Source organism: Convolutriloba macropyga, chromosome 14, assembly GCF_964194025.1.
Source record: "Convolutriloba macropyga chromosome 14, txConMacr16.3, whole genome shotgun sequence".
In the NCBI taxonomy this organism is placed as follows: domain Eukaryota; kingdom Metazoa; phylum Xenacoelomorpha; order Acoela; family Convolutidae; genus Convolutriloba; species Convolutriloba macropyga.
Genome location: NC_134481.1, coordinates 5,507,075 through 5,514,246, shown reverse-complemented (window position 1 = coordinate 5,514,246; position 7,172 = coordinate 5,507,075). Strand labels below are relative to the sequence as shown.

Here is a 7,172-nt window from a genome sequence, read left to right as displayed (position 1 = left end):
CGAACTCGGATTTTTCGGGTTTCGGCACCCACGACTCGTCAAAAATTTTCAAATTGCAAACGACTCGCAACGGCTGATCCGTTGGTCATGAAACTTGGCAGGCAAGTTGGTGGCACCCTATAGTTACTAGAAAACTTTACCCGGAGACGTTTTGACCACTACTTCGCAAGTTATTAAGTTTTGAAATTTGGGGTCATCCGGGAGGTCGATGAAAAGTGTGCGCGGTCATTGCTCGTGTTCTATTAGTAGTTAGGTCATAAAAATTGGTGGGTAAGTGTAACTATGGAAGGACTTCCCGCGCCAATAGTTATTTTTACCAAGTTGACCCTTCATCTTCGACTATTGACCTATAATTGACCTCTAGAGGTCAAATTTTTGGGTTTTTGGGAAATTTGGGTTTTCGACTAATTTTTGTATGGGGAATTGCACGGAATGCTGGGAAAAGCATACCAAGCCATTATTTTAGCTTTAGCGAGCGTGAATTAGTGGTATATTTACACATGGAGACTAATAGTCTTTGAATAACAAAAGCGACGAAATTAACTTGGCGCCAAGTTTGTGTGCGCAAATAAGAGCGATAAGGACCGCGGACTTTGACGTTAATCTGTTTGTTTAGTGAAGGGAACCCCTCCTGCGGATGTATCAATCAGTCAGAATTACTTATGGTGTTTACTTAAGTTCTAAAAGTGTATTTAATTAAGATAAGATAAAGTTAGCCAAATAGAAAAAGTTGTAATCAGCTTATCGTGCTTAAGTTGGAGAGAGAGAGAAAGACTGAGCTAGTGAGCAGTTGGTTTAGTGGGACTAAACTTAAAACAGTCAGTAAAGTTGCAAGACCAGTTAAGAAACTGTGAGCAACTTGGTTAATTATACTTCGAGTGAATCACGATAAAATTTTGAACTTATACAAGATTTTGCAGTTGAATTTGTCTCAAGTTGTTAGTTGATTGAGAGTTGCATCTCTTTACTGTGGATTCTACATTTGTGCTGGTGTTCTCTGTTCAATTTAACGTCTTTTGGGACAAAGCATTTTTAACAGCCTGCAAGAGTGGACGAGGGGAAAAACTCGGAAAAGAGACAAGGTAGCGCTTGCTTCATCATTTTCTTTTAAACCTTCGGTGTTGGTTTTAATTAAATTTGTTCGATCTTCTGGGCGACAGATTCCCCTCACTGTTGGCCTAGTTAGAAATTCAGAAGACGACACTAGAAATATGACACGCGGGCTCGACGGAAAAGATCACAGTTTTTGCACGTCAAAAATGCGTTGATGTGAGAATATAATCAAATATAATATTAATGCTTTTCGAAAAGTTGCTTTCTTCGGCAGACTATTTTTATGCAGCTGTTTGGGCGTTTCTTTTGCAACGGCAAAATACTTTCTTGAAATAATTCTTCAGTTTTTGTTTCACCATAGCGTTTGAGAAGGCGTACAAAATAGGGTCGATAAACGCTATGAACGAGTAGGGGAATCGAAGCAAACATGCAACTGCAAGCGATTCTAAGAAATAGACATCATCTATTACAACGTCGTAAAGTTGAGGAAGTCCATAATAAGTCGAAATGATGCAGATTGGAAAAGCTATAGACATGAATATAAGACCCACGAGGAAAAAGGTCACTGTTACCCGTCTATTAGATTCGAGTCGATTTATTTCGACCCTTTCCGGGAATGATATTACCATCGAGGGCGTTAGTTGGGCTTCAGTGACGATTAAATGTTCTTCACAATTAGTGTTCGGTTTCTTGTTCACGTTTGTGACCTCGTGAATCGCAGTTTCTAATTGGTTGTGGAAAACGAGGGTGAGCTAACTTTCTATCATTACAAAAAAAGCTATCAACAAAGGTACAGAACATTGCAATCCCTGGTCGATAATAATCAATGAATTGATAAAAACGGCAAAAAAAATTCAGAACGTTTTATTTTTTCTATGAAATTTTTTTCAAAGCATCAAATCAAATTTGTTTGTGGAATTTGACGTGATTCACAGTTGAAAAGTACAGTTTATTTGACTAAACTCTTCGATGAATTCTCTGCAACTACAATTTAACAATAATTTAAGAAAAAAATGCTAAATTGCTTCAAAAATTGGAACTTTTCAACAGACCGAGGAAAGCTTATTTCGAATTTAGACTCGAGAATTAAAGCTTCCATTTTTCTGTCAAAAATATCTATATAACACCGTTCAAATTTATCGCTTCGGTATAAAATAATATTTCGGCGCAAAGGAAATGTGCGATCATTCAGTTTGTATTTTTAAAAAAGATTGGTTTAACATCTCATCTATCGCACAGCTCAAGAGCAAACGGAACATTTTAGATAGGAAAAACTGTATTTCACCAAACCCTCTTCTTCTCCGAGACACATTCCCCGATTTTCCTCGTCAGTTAACTCAACTGGTCTTTTCATCATCAAAGTCTTTGAAACGAAGCCCCGTTCATTTTTAATCAACCAAATGCAGAACGTTGTTCACAACAATCAGAGACATTGGAAACAAAATTTTTGGACAAAATTTACTTGAGATATATCGTGTTATCTTTTTTATTCTATTTAAAACAATTAGTTTTGCGTTAATTTACGGAATGCTGTGTAAGAGGCATTGTAAGGAATAATATCAATTATAAAGTTATATTAAATAGTATTCTATAATATATAATGAATTGCATAGTAGTATATATCAAATAAAATAATCATTCCTTACTCAATTCCACACTGTAAGGCCCTTTTTATAACCAATGTTTAGGCAAGATTCGCCTCATTTGGTAGCGGCCCCGTGTCGAATTTTTACCCCAAAAAATTAAAGATTAAGGGGTAATTGGGGGAATTTACAGCCAATTACCCTCGAAACTCTTACGTCATTTGTGTGGGTATTGGGGGGGGGGGGGGGGGGGGTAATTCGACGCATAAGTGGGGGGTAATGTGGGTAAATTGGGGGGGTGGTGAAATGGTATAAGAGAAAAGGGGTAACTTTGGGGGTAAAATGATGCAAGAGGGGGGGCGTTAGGGGGGAAAACGATGCAAGAGTGAGGGGGTAATGGGGGTAAACTGACGCAAGAGTCAGGCGTACTGGGAACTAAAACGACGAAAATGTAGGGGGTAATGGTGGGGGGGGGGGGGTAAGACGACGCAAAATAGGTAAGTAACGGAGGGTAAAAGATGCAAGAGTACAGGGTTAAGGGGTCCATTACCCCCTCACTCTTGCTTAATTTTATCACAAAATACCCCATCACTCTTGCTTTGTTTTACCTCCTATTATCTTTACTCTCCTGTTGCTTTACCCCCATTACCCGCCTACCTTTGCAGTGTTTTATCCCAATGTCCCTGCTCTGGCTTTGTTTCATTACCCCCTAATCTTTTTATTCCCCTTGGCAGCCACACTTTCACATCGTTTTGCCTCTATAGTCGCAGTGTGACAGCCTTGAATCCACACCTCTGTCCCCTGGGCTAGTTCGCCTTAGCCCTCAAACCACCGATGCTTGCCCAATACTATCCATCCCATAGATATGAATTGAACTTTTAACCACCTCACTCTCAAATCGTTTTAGCCTTCTAATATTATACCTTAATCTTATATATTTCTTGGGGGGGATTTTGGGAATAAAGTCTAAAAATTCTTCCTTACTCCCCATTACCCCCTTATCTTACGTCGTTTTAGGTTCCTGAAATTTTCCCGTAATCCTACAGTTTTTTACTAATAACGTTTACTGATGAAGATTTCGCAATATCAAGACTTGTTTGCAACGTTTCAATCGAGAAATGATCTTGAAAATCAAAAATTGTCAGTATTTCTGTTAGAAAAAGTTCTTCTGTAACTGAGGTCTTTTGTCCAAAATGGTTGCATAGGAGACTGTTTATCAGCTGTTTGCTTTCAAAATCAGCAAACAAAGCTTTGAAAACTTTACCACACTGCGAGTTCAAGAACATTTTAAATATTGCACAGTAGAAGAATTCCCGCACATTTTAACGTTATTTTAACGCACAAAGTTTTTTAAGAAATTTAAAAATGAAGTGCAAATGTTGAGAAAAAGATTCAAAGAAACCAAAACTGCTGTGGTTGAAATATTATGTTGATTTTTTGAAGCTCAGCAGTGATCAATCAGAGACAATTGTTTTGGTGCTTCTGAGTGGATCCTCGGTAATTACATAACGCCGGCAAGAAATTAATGCAGATTGTCTAAAAAAATTGCTCTTTTCTATACAGTTAAGGTAGATATTGTACATCAGATTGTAATTGCTGAGCGCTGTTATGTATCTCATCATCTCATAAGCCACGAGTAGTTCTACGTCAACCTTATCAGTAAAAGAGTTTCCGAGAAAAATGCTTAGTTAAATCGAAATCCTTCAAATTTGTTCTTTCATTTCTTAGTCTATTTCATCCCCAAGTTTAAAATAAAATTTCCTTTACAGTTGCAATATTTAATTGCTACTGGTATTGAAGTGATTGGGATAATGAATTAAACATCTTCACCTCTACATTTCGTTGCAAAAAGCACACTTGCTCGAGTATATATACTCAGCAAATCACTGTTTTACGCATGTATTTTACGCATATGTATTGATATGAGGAAAGTAAGGGAGCGCGATAAACTTCGACATGCTCAAAAAGTTGGCATATAAGACCCTAGTATTCTCAAGCGACATGTGTAATTAACTCTAATCATTTGGTCTCGTCGCCAACTCTAATCTACTCCTTTGATTTTGTGGGATTAGTCTCCAATTTTTGCAGTGCTATTGTCGCTGAAAATTGTTGCCGAAATTAATGACGAAGGAACAACAATTTTGTCGGTGACTTTCGCATTTTCGCTCATTTCCGCAATTTTGCTAAAATATCCGAAAAACCAACGAACTGTAGATGCCCCTATTCAGTAATTTTATCAGAATTTTATTAAATTTTTTTAGGTGTGTCAGTTTTAGCTGACAACTTTTGCTGACAAGGACTTAACTTCATTAGAAAAATTGTTGCAAAATAATGTCAGAACCATTTTTAAGCAACAAAAATGGGCAGAAAAGAGTGAAATGTTGCATTCAGTATAACCGTTAATTAGAAAATTAGTTTAAAATTTTTTTACATTTTTTTGAAAAATTAATGCATGCGGTATAATAGTACTCAATTTTTGGGTTAGGCTGTTTTGTGCGCTGGCAAATCCGAAAGGCGAGGCTTCTTTTCACAGAAGTGCTGGTTCGTCGTTCTTTGACACAGTGACAAAGATTTGTACAACTCAAGTTGTATGCTCTGGCAATTGAAACGTAAACAAAAATCATCAACGATGAATCAATAACAACAAGAACTAACTGAATTTCAGACCAGTAAAACGGGAGATTCCATAAAAGATGTGAAAAAGTTCGTAATATTTCCGACGAATCCCCATAAAAGTGGTATTGTTGACGAGCAATATCTCCAATGAAAATAACCAAACCATAAAACAAAGCGAGAGAGCAAATTGAGTTGATAAAAAATATAATTTTTTTGACAGACGATTTGCTAAAAAACATTTTGTACTTCATTGGTTTAACTATAGCGAAATACCGATTAATAGTCACGAAAAATATAATCAAAAGCGAGAATAGAACGAGTACACAGTCAAGAATTATGTAGAAAAAAATAGCCAAGTTAATACTAAAATACAAGCCAAGTTTTTTGCTAACAGTATCGGCAACGACGTATGAAAATGGGAATGTAAATAGCATTAAACCATAGGCCGAATTATTAAATAATCTGAAGGCGATTTCGTGTTTTTCTTCAGAAATATTCTATCTATAACCAAGTTAATGATGAAAATAATTAGCCCCACGAAAGCAAATATTGGGGCTATGATCACGGACGGATTATTGTCTGTAATCCATATCAAATAATCCAAATAATCGTTGATTTTGACAAATATGTCTAATAAAGATATAAAAATTCGGGAAAAGGTCATAGCTAATTTTTTTGGATACCTGTGATTCTAGAAATTTTTCCACCCAAGAATTGATATTACTCACTAAAAATTTTTCTTGTAGGGCAAGATCTGATGTGACATCTTAACAGATAATCATTACTCTAAAATTTTTATCATTAAATTTCAGTAAAAAAATCGGAAAAAAATTGGTTATGCACAATTTGGCGGTAGACGCTTCTCAAAATGAAGTAACTCTTGCTAGACTAACAACCCGAAATAAAAGCAAACTTTACTATTTGCTTTGATTCTTTGAAGACAGATAAACTCAACTTCAGTTTCGTCTCGTGTGCTTTAAGACTCTGGAACGATTTTTGTTAGTCAGTGACAAAACAGCAGAAGTTAACAAACATGACTAATCTGATAAAATAGTCTGAGAGCTAGTTGTCATAGATGTCTGATAACTGTACATGCAACAGTCCAATAATTGTTAGATTTGACAAACAAACCCGCTCAGTTTTTGCTGCTAAGAAGTCTAAATGATCAATCGAATTAACAAAGATTAGAATTACTTCTCTCGCAGTTATAATGGTGAGGAGGACGATTATCTGCTATGGAACTAGGACTCACGATTCACAACAGCAATTGAGTCTGTGAAATGAGTCTCAAGTAATTACTGAAAAAACAAAAAAAAATGATTTTAAGGATAAATAAATGCTTAAAACGATGGTTAACTTATGTGTGAGTACAAATGATGATATCGAATTGCGAATTGGTAGCAAGGTAATGTCACCGTGGTAATGTCACCGTGGTGAAAATCGTAATGAAATTTATCGCTTCAGTATAAAATAATATTTCGGCGCAAAGGAAATGTGCGCTCATTCAGTTTGTATTTTTAAAAAAGATTGGTTTAACATCTCATCTATCGCACAGCTCAAGAGCAAACGGAAACATTTTAGATAGGAAAAACTGTATTTCACCAAACCCTCTTCTTCTCTGAGAAACATTCCCCGATTTTCCTCGTCAGTTAACTCAACTGGTCTTTTCATCATCAAAGTCTTTGAAACGAAGCCCCGGTCATTTTTAATCAACCAAATGCAGAACGTTGTTCACAACAATCAGAAACATTGGAAACAGTATTTTTGGAAAAAAATTAACTTGATATATATCGTGTTATCTTTTTTATTCTATTTAAAACAATTAGTATTGCGTTAATTTATGGAATGCTGTGTAAGAGGCATTGTAAGGAATAATATCAATTATAAAGTTATATTAAATAGTATTCTATAATATATAAT

The 7,172-nt window shown here is 35.9% G+C and overlaps 1 long non-coding RNA gene across 1 annotated transcript; it reads right to left on the bottom strand.

Moving 5' to 3' along the window:
- Positions 1-1,268: 1,268 nt before the first annotated feature.
- LOC142353340 (uncharacterized) lies at positions 1,269-5,507 on the bottom strand. The gene is made up of 3 exons (XR_012761046.1): positions 5,168-5,507; positions 2,344-2,416; positions 1,269-1,777 (listed from the first exon to the last, which is right to left on the bottom strand). It is a non-coding gene; the product is annotated as an uncharacterized LOC142353340 (long non-coding RNA).
- Between the last annotated feature and the right edge of the window lie 1,665 nt (positions 5,508-7,172).